This window comes from Palaemon carinicauda, chromosome 20 (assembly GCF_036898095.1).
Source record: "Palaemon carinicauda isolate YSFRI2023 chromosome 20, ASM3689809v2, whole genome shotgun sequence".
NCBI lineage: Eukaryota > Metazoa > Arthropoda > Malacostraca > Decapoda > Palaemonidae > Palaemon > Palaemon carinicauda.
Genome location: NC_090744.1, coordinates 13,486,764 through 13,502,425, shown reverse-complemented (window position 1 = coordinate 13,502,425; position 15,662 = coordinate 13,486,764). Strand labels below are relative to the sequence as shown.

The 15,662-nt window shown below is 37.6% G+C and overlaps 1 long non-coding RNA gene across 1 annotated transcript; it reads right to left on the bottom strand.

Annotated features, from left to right (window-relative positions):
- Window positions 1–1,163: 1,163 nt before the first annotated feature.
- LOC137659449 (uncharacterized) lies at window positions 1,164–15,251 on the bottom strand. Its single transcript, XR_011047537.1, has 3 exons — window positions 15,145–15,251; window positions 12,343–12,403; window positions 1,164–1,255 (listed from the first exon to the last, which is right to left on the bottom strand). It is a non-coding gene; the product is annotated as an uncharacterized lncRNA (long non-coding RNA).
- Window positions 15,252–15,662: the final 411 nt, after the last annotated feature.

Sequence of the window (15,662 nt, the reverse complement as noted above, 5' to 3'; positions counted from 1 at the left end):
AGTGAATTCAAAACGTTTACAAAAGTGAATTCAAAACGTTTACGAAGAGTGTCCAGAAACTGCGTTATGTAAGCCCTGGATTACCGGCTGACTTTTTTATATGGGGGGGGGGGCGGCGCTCCTCTTGATGGCTCACAGGACTGCCACTCTCTCCTCTTGATGGCTCACAGGACTACCACTCTCTCCTCTTGATGCCTCATAGGACTACCACTCTCTCCTCTTGATGGCTCACAGGACTGCCACTCTCTCCTCTTGATGGCTCACAGGACTGCCACTCTCTCCTCTTGATGGCTCACAGGACTGCCACTCTCTCTTCTTGATGGCTCACAGAACTGCCACTCTCTCTTCTTCATGGCTCACAGGACTGCCACTCTCTCCTCTTGTGGGCTCACAGGACTGCCACTCTCTCCTCTTGTGGGCTCACAGGACTGATACTCTCTCCTCTTGTGGGCTCACAGGACTGATACTCTCTCCCCTTGTGGGCTCACAGGACTGCCACTCTCTCCTCTTGTGGGCTCACAGGACTGCCACTCTCTCCTCTTGTGGGCTCACAGGACTGCCACTCTCTCCTCTTGTGGGCTCACAGGACTGCCACTCTCTCCTCTTGTGGGCTCACAGAACTGCCACTCTCTCCTCTTGTGGGCTCACAGAACTGCCACTCTCTCCTCTTGATGGCTCACAGGACTGGCGCTCTCCTCTTGATGGCTCACAGGACTGGCGCTCTCCTCTTGATGGCTCACAGGACTGGCGCTCTCCTCTTGATGGCTCACAGGACTGGTGCTCTCCTCTTGTGGGCTCACAGAACTGGCACTCTCCTCTTGTGGGCTCACAGGACTGGCGCTCTCCTCTTGTGGGCTCACAGGACTGGCGCTCTCCTCTTGATGGCTCACAGGACTGGCGCTCTCCTCTTATGGGCTCACAGGACTAGCGCACTCCTCTTGTGGGCTCACAGGACTGGCGCTCTCTTCTTGTGGGCTCACAGGACTAGCGCACTCCTCTTGATGGCTCACAGGACTGGCACTCTCCTCTTGTGGACTCACAGGACTAGCGCACTCCTCTTGATGGCTCACAGGACTGGCACTCTCCTCTTGTGGGCTCACAGGACTAGCGCACTCCTCTTGTGGGCTCACAGGACTGGCGCTCTCTTCTTGTGGGCTCACAGGACTAGCGCACTCCTCTTGATGGCTCACAGGACTGGCACTCTCCTCTTGTGGACTCACAGGACTAGCGCGCACACTGCTATCGAAGCTCATTCCTGTTAATAATAAAATCTGATTTAGTATTGTCGTATATTTCACGTGTAACTTGTTTTACCTGAAACAATTCCTGACTCATGAAATTTTACAAGAGACTAGACAAAATATCCCTTCTTTCTCCGTTGAATTCACCGACACGTCATGACCATAGCTACGAAATGAGAAATGAAAGACTTTGATATAGGAGTTACACCCAAGTCCAAATTGGTGATATCGACGGACACAAGTCCGTCCATGTCACTCATTTGGACTTTAGTATTTACCAATCAAGTCTTCATTTTCCTTTTCGTGGCTATAATTATTTACTTATATATTTTGTATACGAAATAAAACTAAGCAAAAATTTTTACGCAAACTCTCAGACAGTATACCATGATCAGTTAGGTAAATTCTGAGAGTTTTGAGTCAATTATTTCCCTAAAATTAACCCTGATCTGTATGTCAAATTCTGAGAGTTTTGAGTCAATTATTTCCCTAAAATTAACCCTGATCTGTATGTCAAATTCTGAGAGCTTTGAGTCAATAATTTCCCTAAAATTAAACCTTGATCAGTATGTCAAATTCTGAGAGCTTCGAGTCAATTATTTCCATAAAATTAACCCTGATTGGTATGTCAAATTCTGAGAGCTTTGAGTCAATTATTTCCATAAAATTAACCCTGATCAGTATGTCAAATTCTGAGAGCTTTGAGTCAATTATTTCCATAAAATTAACCCTGATCAGTATGTCAAATTCTGAGAGCTTTGAGTCAATTATTTCCATAAAATTAACCCTGATCAGTATGTCAAATTCTGAGAGCTTTGAGTCAAACAATTATTTCCTAAAACTAGATATAAAACATTTATGAAAGAGAAAAAATGGTATTATCGTTGAAATTGAATAAGGGACAAATGACCACATATAAACCCAACAATAAAACAAATGAAGGAGAATCAATGGAAGATCAACATATAAATTTTGACTTAAATGAAAGAAAAAAATACTGGCATTAAGAAAATAAATTTAGATAAGGGACTTAGAAGAGTGCAGAAAGGAGAGAACAAATATGGACATGAATATAGAGGTGAAATAAAAAACATTGGACATGAATAGAGAGGGAACAAAAATTTGGATATGGATAGAGAGGGAACAAAAAATTGGACATGATTTTAGAGAGGGAATAGAACATTAGGTATGAATATACTGTACATGGGGAACAAAAATTGGACATGAACATTCTGGGAGAACAAATTTTGGACATGAATATACATGGGGAAAAAAATTGGACATGAACATTCTGGGAGAACAAATATTGGACATGAATGTTCATGGGGAACAAAAATTGGACATGAACATTCTGGGAGAACAAATTTTGGACATGAATATACATGGGGAAAAAAATTGGACATGAATATTCTGGGAGAACAAATATTGGACATGAATGTTCATGGGAACAAAAATTGGACATGAACATTCTGGGAGAACAAATATTGGACATGAATGTTCATGGGGAACAAAAATTGGACATGAACATTCTGGGAGAACAAATATTGGACATGAATGTACATGGGGAACAAAAATTGGACATGAACATTCTGGGAGAACAAATATTGGACCTGAATGTATATGGGGAACAAAAATTGGACATGAACATTCTGGGAGAACAAATATTGGACATGAATGTACATGGGGAACAAAAATTGGACATGAACATTCTGGGAGAACAAATATTGGACATGAATGTACATGGGGAACAAATATTGGACATGAACATTCTGGGAGAACAAATATTGGACATGAATATTCTGGGGGAACAAAAATTGGACATGAACATTCTGGGAGAACAAATATTGGACATGAACATTTTGGGAGAACAAATATTGGACATGAATATTCTGGGGGAACAAAAATTGGACATGAACATTCTGGGAGAACAAAAATTGGACATGAACATTCTGGGAGAACAAAAATTGGACATGAACATTCTGGGAGAACAAAAATTGGACATGAACATTCTGGGAGAACAAAAATTGGACATGAACATTCTGGGAGAACAAATATTGGACATGAACATTTTGGGAGAACAAATATTGGACATGAACATTTTGGGAGAACAAATATTGGACATGAATATTCTGGGGGAACAAAAATTGGACATGAACATTCTGGGAGAACAAATATTGGACATGAACATTTTGGGAGAACAAATATTGGACATGAATATTCTGGGGGAACAAAAATTGGACATGAACATTCTGGGAGAACAAATATTGGACATGAACATTTTGGGAGAACAAATATTGGACATGAATATTCTGGGGGAACAAAAATTGGACATGAACATTCTGGGAGAACAAATATTGGACATGAACATTTTGGGAGAACAAATATTGGACATGAATATTCTGGGGGAACAAAAATTGGACATGAACATTCTGGGAGAGCAAATATTGGACATGAATGTACATGGGGAACAAAAATTGGACATGAACATTCTGGGAGAGCAAATATTGGACATGAATATACATGGGGAACAAAAATTGGACATTTACATTCTGGGAGAACATGAATATTCAAGGGGAACTAAATATAGACATGAAGAAAAGGGGAACAAAAAAACTGGACATTTACATTCTGGGAGAACATGAATATTCAAGGGGAACTAAATACAGACATGAAGAAAAGGGGAACAAAAAAACTGGACATGAATAGAAAGGGGGGGGGGGAGAAAAACTTGGACATGAACACGGAGGGAAACTTATAATTAGACATGAATATAGAAGGACAACTTATAAATGGACATGAATAGAGAAGGACAACTTCTAGTTGGATATGAATAGAAACGGGAAACTTATAGTTGGACATGAATAGAGACAGGCAACTTCTAGTTGGACATGAATAGAGAGGGGGAACAAAATACTGGACATGGAGAGAGACAAATACAGACAAATATGGCAATAAACAAACTGCTTTTGGAGTGAAATTGTCAAGTTCTCAAATTGCTTCTTGAGAAAAAACGCTTGAGAGAATGAAAAACCTATTTCAATAGGAGGGATAGAAAGTAAAAAAAAACCTATTTGAATTGGAGAGAGAGAGAGAGAGAGAGGGAGAGAGAGAGAGAGAGAGAGAGAGAGAGAGAGAGAGAGAGAGAGAGAGAGAGAGAGAGAGAGAGAGAGAGAGATATTCCCCTTCCAAACTACTGTCAAACATTACCAATAAAGTTTTTTTTATATTCGTAATTTCAAAAACTCCAGAGGCAACTTTTCAGACATACAACAAAGAGCTAAGCAGTTTGAAGAGACAGTACGTTCCTATCCCCATATAAAATCATAAATTATAATGACCCTACTGTCAAAATCATATTAATGACCCTGCCCTAAAAATTATAAAATTACCACAGCCTTTGAAATCAACATCGTATTACCCTGCCCTATTAATCAATATAATTCTAATAAAAAGATAATGAATAAACAATTGTTTCGAATCCCAACAACAATAGAGGAACAAAATTCGCATATAATTACCAACCAAAAGTCTACCAGCATTAAAATTGTGTTCTTTAAGGTACTGGAATCGAAGACTGTGTGGAATTTTATAAACCGAACGTAAGGATGGAGAGACACAGGGTCATCCAGAGAGGCGAGTCAAAGAATATAGTTCACTCGATTAACCTCGCTTAGGAAATCTGTGCATTGTATAAGGCGCTGATACCAAAAGGCTTTGAATGCCAGGTAGTGAAGGCATTCACTTTGAGCTAATGGTAACCCCATGATAATTACAAGAGTTCACATTGAAATAATGCAGAAGTGTCGTAAGCATGGCTACAATTATCAATAACAAGTAGCCATCTTGATAAATATCACGATACAAAATCGAGATGATAAATGACAAGGCACAAACCACTATTGTAAAGACAGGATTCTCTGAGAGAGAGAGAGAGAGAGAGAGAGAGAGAGAGAGAGAGAGAGAGAGAGAGAGAGAGAGATCCAAGGGTGATATTCAGTACACACCTGCCAAAGATTCCGAACTTCAAAGTTAATCAACAAAGAACTTTGCTAAACACAGTCAAGTTGAAATATCTTCAGTAACCAAGAGAGAGAGAGAGAGAGAGAGAGAGAGAGAGAGAGAGAGAGAGAGAGAGAGAGAGAGATCCAAGGGTGATATTCAGTACACACCTGCCAAAGATTCAAAACTTCAAACTTGCAGCGAATGTTTTCATGTTGAAAAGGCTGACAAGTCTTTTTATGGTTTACATATGAAATATCTGTTTTAATGTTTTATTGTTTTTATAGAAATTCTATTTCAATTGTTCAATACTTCTCTTATTGTTTATTTATTTCCTTATTTCCTTTCCTCACTGGACTATTTTCCCCTGTTGAAGCACTTGTGCTTATAGCATTTTGCTTTTCCAACTAGGGTTCTAGCTCAGCTAGTAGTGATAATAATAATAATGAATAATAATTATAAACAATATTAAATAATGAATGATAAATAATAAATAATAAATAATAAATAATAAATAATAATAATAATAATAATAATAATAATAATAATAATAATAATAATAATAATAATAATAAATAATAAATAATAATAATAATAATAATAATAATAATAACAAGTGAGCAAGTCCTGAACGCGGACATGGTCCTCGTAGAGGACATACCTCCGCCAAGGTGACCTAGAGCGCCATATGTCCTAGAATCATGAATTGATGTGACTTCGACCTTCACATGACCTTGACCTTCACGTGACCTTCAAGTGACCTTGACCTTCACGTGACCTTGACCTTCACATGACCTTGGCTTCAAGTGACCTTGATCTTCAAATGTACTTGACCTTCACGTGACCTTGACCTTCAGGTGACCTTGACCTTCACGTGACCTTGACCTTCACGTGACCTTGACCTTCAAGTGACCTGCTTGACTTTTGACCTTCAAGTGATCTTTGTTCATTTGCCACTGATACTTAATATGACATTGATATAATGCACCAATATGACCTTGACCTTTGACCTTTATAAATTTGAACATCACCCATGGGTTGCGCCTGGACTAGGACTTCCCTGTTGGCTTATGCAAAAGTCAGTGCTTTATTTCTGTCTCTTGATATGGCCACTTATGTCATAGTGACACCAGTGACCCCTGTGACCTTGACCTTGGGGTGACCTTGACCAAAATTTAATCAGTTCTTCCATACACATTGGGGAACTACTTGGCCAAGTTTGAAGTGATTCCGTGTAGAAATGTGGCCTCTACGTTGTCCACAGACAGACAGACAAACAAACAAACAAACAAACCGAACCGAAAACATAACCTCCTGGCGGAGGTAATAACAGTGCAGATCTGTAACCAATGCCTACAGTACACCGCGAGAGTCCCAACGACAGCAGTAATTTTTGTATTCCCAATAGCAGTAGTGATTCTGTAAAAGTAGTTCATAACTAAAACCAACAGAGAGAGAGAGAGAGAGAGAGAGAGAGAGAGAGAGAGAGAGAGAGAGAGAGAGAGAGAGAGAGAGAGAAAATTACAACGGGTCCCCTGCCCTATCAAACGCACCATACCCATCAATGGTGTCTGTCTGTAACTCACAATAATAAAAAAAAAACATTCACCCTAATTAGGTTTTAAATTGCACGCGTGCCATTACACGATTAAATAAGCAAATTTTGTATCCTTTAATCGTCCTTACAAAAAGAGAGAGAGAGAGAGAGAGAGAGAGAGAGAGAGAGAGAGAGAGAGAGAGAGAGAGAGAGAGAGAGAGAGAGAGAGAGAGAGAATCTACATTAAATGCTTGAAAGGCCTTCGATTTTCAGTATCAAAGTCTAAACATACATGACATTTCGTTTAGTAAAATGTATGCATAAACTGGAGTCATAGCCATCTAGTATTTTGCTGTGAATATATAAAATGATTGACTATTATAAAATGCTAATTATATCTTTTGACAGACAGCCGGCAGAAATCCTGGTTTGGACTAGTTTTCTGTTTCGCCAGAAGGTAGTTCGAGGGAAGAGGTCAGTTCAAGCTAGAAGGGGACAAGAGAGAGACAAGCAGCAGAAAAGGAATGCTGCGTGGAACTTGCCAGTAACCTTAAGGAGTGTTTTGGGTGTTAATTTGTGATCATTTTATGATAATTGTATTCTGTTGTTTATACCTAAATACATCTAGATTTGACTGTTAAAAATACTCGATTGTGAACTGACAGATTAATATTCATTTGAGCTGTATGAGCTTATTTTATAATTAGTTTTGCTTCAATCACATTGTAACCAAAATCTGTATGAAGGGATATCTATTTCTATTCACATTTAAAACTGCAAAGAAATCGATAAATAAATTAATTGAAATGGTTTATTGTGTTTTGTAACCTTACTGGCTGTGTAATCAAAGCTGTTCTAAAACTAATATTGAAAATTTTAGATTTCCTTATAACACGACGAACTTTATCAATATATTATAACTAACTAAAAACTGATTAGAGAAAACTTTTATATGTTTTTTAAACAATTGGTTTTATTTAACTCATAAATTTCTCCATTGTGTTAGAAAAATACAAACGAAACTGGTGGTATTAAGAAATGAGGACCAAAATATGTTACCCAAAATGTCAATAGTAGAAAAGTAACTGCAAATTTTCAAAGAAGAAAAGTAACCGCAAATTTCCAAAGTAGAAAAGTATCTGCAAATTTTCAAAGTAGAAAAGTGTGTGACAAATGTGTAGCTACAAACTTTCAAAGTGGAAAAATGTGTAACGACAAATTTTCAAAGAAAAGTGGTTAACTACAAAACTATGAATAACCATAAAACTCTTGAAAAGTAAACCTCAACACTAAATATGATTAAAAATAAAATGGCTGGTAAATGGAGAAAATTCCTAAAATCGAGACAATTTTGATTATAGCAAAATTAAATGTACCTAAACAAATTTGTAATTTTGTAAAGTAAAATAATAAACATGTACACTGGTATTTATTTCAGAGAAATGTATTGGTCTGTGTACCCAAACGCTTTGACTTCTATAACTAATTAGATTTTCGTGTCAGGGAACCGGCAGGAAGTCCAGAGTGGACTAGTTTTTGGACAAGATGAAAGGGGTAGGGGGGGGGGGGGAGGTTTAGTCAGAAGGTAGTAAGGTTGTAAGGTAGTAAGTCAGTCAGTCAAGGATTGTAAGTCCCTGAAGAAACAGGCAGCTAAGAGAACACTAGTGTGAGGTCTGCGAGGGCTTTTCAAGAATTTTACTTGTGTCCATTGTATTTTTTTATTAGGAATTACCATTAATACAATATAAAAAAAAGTCGTCTTGCATGTAATGGATAATATAAAAGTGTCTATTTTCCTTCCTGTGCATTATAACGTATACAAATCAAGCATTACAATATTAAGAATCAAATCAATAAACTAGTTAAAAAAGCTTCATATTCCCAACTTATTACCAAATATGCCAAAACTAACTGCTGTTAAACACCTACGGAATTTTCATCAGGATCCAATTGGGAAAAAAAAAAAAAAAAAAACTTTCCCAGAATCTCACAAAAACTCAACTACACAAAAACTCAACTACACAAAAACTCAACTACACAAAAACTAAACAACACAAAAACTATATATAGCAGAAATTAACAAGAAAAAAATCGAAATGAAAATTGGAATAAAGCCAGGCGACCTCAATATAAAGATTTCAGTATCCTTAATGTTACCCAACAATGCCAAAAATAGGGAGAAGTGAACTTGAACTATGAAAAACTACAGAAGAAATCTTGAGTCATGAAGTAATAATAAAAATAGGGGAAAATTATCAAGCAAGTAAACTGGGTTGTCTTCCACATAGGAGGAATAGAAATTGTTTTTCATATTTTTAAGCGATTTTTCAATCAGCTCATTGCAACATGTCTATTTCTACTCGTCAAAAAACAAAAACGAAAAATACATTTACAGGCCCAATGAATCGGCTTTAGTTTGGATTGTATTAGTCTGGTTTGGTTTTAGTTTGGTTTAGGGTTTTGCTTAGTTTTGGCTGGGTTTTGGTTTTAGTTTGGTTTGGTTTTAATTCTGGCTGGGTTTTGGTTTGGTTTTAAAGTTGGTGGTTTTGTTTTTTGTTTTAGTGTGGATTGGTTCTAGTCTGGTTTGGTTTTAGTTTGGTTTGGTTTTAGTTTTGGTTGGGTTTTAGTTTGGTTTGGTTTTAGTTTGGTTTGGTTTTAGTTCTGGTTGGGTTTTGGGTTTAGTTTTAGTTTGGTTTGGTTTTAGTTCTGGTTGGTTTTTAGTTTGGTTTCAGTTTGGTTTGGTTTTAGTTCAAGTTGGTTTTGGTTTGGTTTTAGTTTGGTTTGGTTTTAGTTCTGGTTGGGTTTTGGTTTGGTTTCAGTTTGGTTTGGTTTTAGTTCTGGTTGGGTTTTGATTTGGTTTTAGTTTGGTTTGGTTTTAGTTCTGGCTGGGTTTTGTTTGGTTTAGTTTGGTTTGGTTTTAGTTCTGGCTGGGTTTTGGTTTGGTTTGGTTTGGTTTTAGTTCTGGCTGGGTTTTGGTTTGGTTTGGTTTTGTTTTTAGTTTGGTGGTTTGGTTTTGTTTTAGTTTGGTGGTTTGGTTTTGTTTTAGTTTGGATTGGTTTTAGTTACCCAACAAAATCTGATAAAGTTTCTGACCAAAACCTCCACAAAATACATTTTGAACAGTTTAAAATAGTGCCAAACTCACTGCACTAGGAGATATATTATCTTGAAGTGTGCACATTGAAAACCATGAGGCAATTTTCTATGACCTTTACGAAATCTTACTAAAATCAAGGACAATGAAAATCCTCTTTAATAAACAGACAGAAACTCGATCCTACTACACAACCAACATACAAAACTATGCAATTTAGTCACCTGGTGGAGTCAATAATGTCACAACCGAAAATTCAGGCTACACTTTTTTGTCTTGCAAGGCTTAAAAAAAAAAGGCTACATATATAAAGTGAACTAAAGACTACAATAGGAAAAGAATGACCCTGCATATCACATCTTGAAATAGACCTCAATATAAGAGGATCTATAGACATTATATTTTTGTACAGCTGGAATTTTTCTATAGATGAGAACATGTCATTAAGGGGGCGAAAGATGGAAAAAAAATCTTGGAAAAGGTCTGATACACTTCCACGTCAAACTGAAATACCATAAGAAATGCAGAGAAAATAAGAGGAATGTGTCTATAACGAGAGAGAGAGAGAGAGAGAGAGAGAGAGAGAGAGGATGAGAGAGAGGAGAGAGAGAGAGAGAGAGAGAGGAGAGAGAGAAAGATAGAGAGAGAGAGAGAGAAAGAGAGAAGAGAGAGAGGAGAGAGAGAAAGAGAGAGGTGAGAGAGAAAGAGAGAGTGAGAGGAAGAGAGAGACCGACCTTGAGCTCACAGATGAGTCTACAAGAAAAAAATATGAACAAACATGATCACATCAAAGTATAACCCAGGGCTGATACAGATGTGCCAATCTGGGCTAGAGAAAATTAGGTAACAAAAAAGTGGCATAATGAGGTTAGAAACAAGCAAATAGAAGCTAGGTAGAGAAAAAAAAAGACTCAGGATGAAAAACATAACTGCCTTGCCCTCTTGCCAGCTATCAACACAAAAACAGCTGGTACGCTCAGCCCAGGTTCTCTCGACCACCCTGAGCCAGCTCTACTACAGACTGAGGAATGAAAGTAAATCAAATTATTCTGGCTACGTTACTCTTGGTAAGGGTAAAAGAGACTCTTCAGCTATGGTATGAGTTCTTCTAGAAGAAGGACACTTCCATACCAAACCATTGTTCTCTAGTCTTGGATAGTGCCATAGTAAAGTGCTGTAGTAAAGGTGAAAATGGAGTGAGGGGTGAAAATAGAGGTGGGGGGGGGGGGGGGGAAAATGGAGTGTGGGGACAAAAATAGGGTGTGGGGTGAAAATGGGGTGAGGGGTGAAAATGAAATAGGGGTGAAAATGGAAATAGGGATGAAAATGTTAAGAGGGACGAAAATGGGGCGAGGGGACAAAGGGTAAAAATGGGGTGAGGGATGAAAGGGTAAAAATGGGGTGAGGGATGAAAGGGAAAAAATGGGGTGAGGGGATGAAGGGGTAAAAATGGGGTGAGGGATGAAAGGGAAAAATGGGGTGAGGGATGAAAGGGAAAAATGGGGTGAGGGATGAAGGGGTAAAAATGGGGTGAGGGATGAAAGTGTAAAAATGGGGTGAGGGATGAAAGGTAAAAATGGGGTGAGGGATGAAAGGGTAAAAATGGGGTGAGGGATGAAAGGGTAAAAATGGGGTGAGGGATGAAAGGGTAAAAATGGGGTGAGGGATGAAGGAGTAAAAATGGGGGTGAGGGATGAAGGGGTAAAAATGGGGTGAGGGATGAAGAGGTAAATATGGTGTGAGGGATGAAGGGGTAAAAGTGGGATGAGGGATAGATCATAAAAGTTGTATTTAGTGAATTTGAACGAAGTACGAGTGTTCAATTTATCACAAAGATATTTTACACATCGGTACGAGAGAGAGAGAGAGAGAGAGGAGAGAGAGAGAGAGAGAGAGAGAGATAACCACGCAGTAATATTAAAACTATTACAACAAACTTATTACAATGTCCGAAACCGTCAACTACCACCCATGTGTGCCATGTTCAAGAAAACTCTTCTTTTATGAGGTTTTTATCTTCCCGGGATTTGTTAACGAAAAGTCACATTCAAAATTCGCCAAATATAGTCGTCAAAACACATGCAGTACCCTAACTTTGCTTTTATTATATATATATATATATATATATAGCCTATATGCGTTGATACTACATTCTAAATTTAAATGGTTCTCAAGATTATTTGGTTAATAGAAAAGACAATTTAAATGAAAGGGTACAAATTGCAGAGAGAGAGAGAGGAGAGAGGAGAGAGAGAGGAGAGAGAGAGAGGTTTTCAGACCATACCTGCCTTCAAATGCCCCTACATTACCCGCAAAACCAAAATATAATAAATTATACCCAACATTTTTTAAACGACAATCAAGTTTCCTAAACACCTCGCTCGTAAAGTTATTTAAATAGTTGCTATCAATGACTCAGGATTCGAAACTTTGACATAAAAAAAGATATCGTATCCAAGGTAAATACTTACGTTTTTAGGAGTCTCTTCTTAACAACTGCTACGACAAAACTGCTTCAGTACCATGGTTTGTCTGAAAAATAAAATCAAGCTGTTACAACGACAGAGTAAATGGGTAAATGGATTTCATTATTAAATAAAATGCAAATGTAATCGACCTAGTATCTTATATAAGGTCCTATTAGTCTACACAAACCCAACATCGAATTTTTAATATCAAAATTATACCAAACGTAAACTAACTAGAAATTTCCAAAAGAATAACAATTGCCGCATGTTAGTTGCTTTCGCCAAAATCGAAGATAATTGCCTACATGACAAAAGACATTTCAATACACCTGGAAAAACTGGAAAAAGTCAATTCCAGTAAAACAGAATAATAAAATTTCCCCCGGGAAGCTAAAACGAATTCTCCCCTGGAAGAGCTGGCCAGCAAATTCCTTTTTCTGACTGAACCTAATAAGTTTACCAAACGCTTCTTCAGGCATACGAGAGACGTGGATGCTCAAAACTGAAACAGATTCTGTCATTTTGTATCATCGCCATGAGTTGGGGGTGCAAATGTCTCCTATACCAGCCCACAACTTTTTCCATGTCTCCAATTTGCGTAGCTCTCTCTCTCTCTCTCTCTCTCTCTCTCTCTCTCTCTCTCTGATGGATATACGAGGTGCCTCACACTGAGGGATCTGGGGGAACCCAAACATAGAATATGGCAATGAATAAGGCAATAAGTAAGGCTCTCTCTCTCTCTCTCTCTCTCTCTCTCTCTCTCTCTGCATATGCAACTCTCTGGTGGATATACGAGGTGCCTCACACTGAGGGATCTGGGGGAACCCAAACATAGAATATGGCAATGAATAAGGCAATAAGTAAGGCTCTCTCTCTCTCTCTCTCTCTCTCTCTCTCTCTCTCTCTGCATATGCAACTCTCTGGTGGATATACGAGGTACCTCACACTGAGGGATCTGGGGGAACCCAAACATAGAATAAGGCAATAAGTAAGGCTCTCTCTCTCTCTCCCTCCCTCTCTCTCTCTCTCTCTCTCTCTCTCTCTGGTGGATGTACGAGGTGCCTCACACTGAGGGATCTGGGGGAACCAAACATAGAATATGGCAATGAATAAGGCAATAAGTAAGGCTCGCTCTCTCTCTCTCTCTCTCTCTCTCTCTCTCTGCATATGCAACTCTCTGGTGGATATACGAGGTGCCTCACACTGAGGGATCTGGGGGAACCCAAACATAGAATAAGGCAATAAGTAAGGCTCTCTCTCTCTCTCCTCTCTCCTCTCTCTCTCTCTCTCTCCCTGCATTGACCGCGACTGGATTGAATTTTCTTTTTTGACTTCTAAACCAGTAACAGATAATCAACTTCTCTGACGTTCTGGCGTTATTTTATACATTGCCTCTACACGTTTATTTCTGCCTTGAAACATCTGTTTTAGTTTCATCAGCATGGGTCCTTCGATTAAATTCGATTAGCAACTCTGTTTCTCTTCTATCGGATCCCAATGGCAGATTTCTCTCGTAACAGAATTACAAATAACCATGTTTACAGGGCAAGTGGAACCTAATTAACCAACAGCTAAAGTTCATCTGGTAAATAAGTAACTCCGTCCATCGAGTTCTCCCGAAGAGTACGAACATGGGCACTGAATTTACTCCCCCCCCCCTGGTACTCTTTATTGACGTCACCAGCTCTTCTTTCTGCTTCCCATTGTTAACTGGCAACAGTGTCCGTCCGTGTGAACGCACCTTATGGGATAGTTATAATCTAAATCCTTTTAACATATAGCTGCTCAATGTTAACATTTATATTTATCCAATGAATAATCAACCATAGTTAAGAGTGTGGCTAAAGTGTCACACTTTAAACACATTGTTTTAATATAAACCACTGATTATAAATACTGTTTTGTTGGCTAACAAATGCAGCGTCAAAATATTCAACCTATTATGCCATACACCTAGATGAAGTTACTCTACTGACAACAAACCTTCCAATGTTGTTGTTATTATTATTATTATTATTAAATGCTAAGCTACAACTCTAGTTGGAAAAGCAGAATGTTATAAGCCCCCGGGGCCCCAACTGGGAAAATAGTCCAGTGAGGAAAGGAAATAAGGAAAAAATGAAATATTTAAGAATAGTAACAACATTATCATCATTGTACAGCTAGACTAAATGGCAAACAAGATTTTGGAAATAAAATCATAACTAAGACAAACTTTATACAAATCATTATGAAAGAAAACTAATTTTGGTGAAGGTTACCATGTAGCCTACATATTAATTATAATAACATACCTAAATCAAAATAAAATACCAAAGACATTATATAGATACCCCAATTTCCTTCAAAATATACACCAATATTACAATAGTCCTAAAACTACAGTTAAAAAACTAATTTTAATCAGAAATTCTCCTTTAAATATAGTTCTCAGCTGTATTTCAGTATAATACAGGTGACCGTAATTTATACCCTATTTTATCATTATTTTTTACGGGTTGGTGACCGTAATATCACTGCTTTACGTCAATATATTTGTCTTTAAAAAGGTTAAATGCCTGGCAACATTTATTCCAGGATTTTTACCATAGTTTTATGGGAATTTTTAACAGTTTAAAATCCTTCCTCACAATTATGATTACACAAACACTTTGAAAATCATGAATTAAATATTCACTTTGTTCGTAATTGTTAATGGCTATAGAAACTTAATACTAGCTTTGTTCTCATCTTAAATATTACTCAAGATTAAACTTTAATTTTGTTAATTATCTTTTGAAGTTGAAAGAATCATGTTATTCTCACCTTAAATTAAGTCACCACAAAGGTTTTTGAGTTTAATCTCCAATGATGCAGTTCGAAGCTCTCCGTCCGTAACTTCAAGGTTAAAACAGCACCTGTAAAATTCAAATTTAATCAGTTACATACAAATTTAAAGTCACTAAAGATTGATACATTTCTGGCACATTCATACATCTACAACCCTAGTTGGAAAAGCAAGATGCTATAAGCCCAGGGGCTCCAATAAAGAAAATAGCCCAATGAGGAAAGGAAACGAAAAAATAAGAGGATTAATATATGTAATGAAAAGGAAAATCCAACATTATAGTTTGAGTTATCTTGGACAATCCCTTAAAAAGTTCATCCTATGTACATCGTATCCTATGTACACCGTAGACTATGTACAGGACCCACTTTGTCTCTCCTTCTTATGTACATCGTAGACTACAGTATGTACTGTACATCGTAGAATAAGTTTAACTTCATAGGAGTAATGTGTATAACAAATTTAGATTTTACCTTTCTACTTATTACTCATGTTC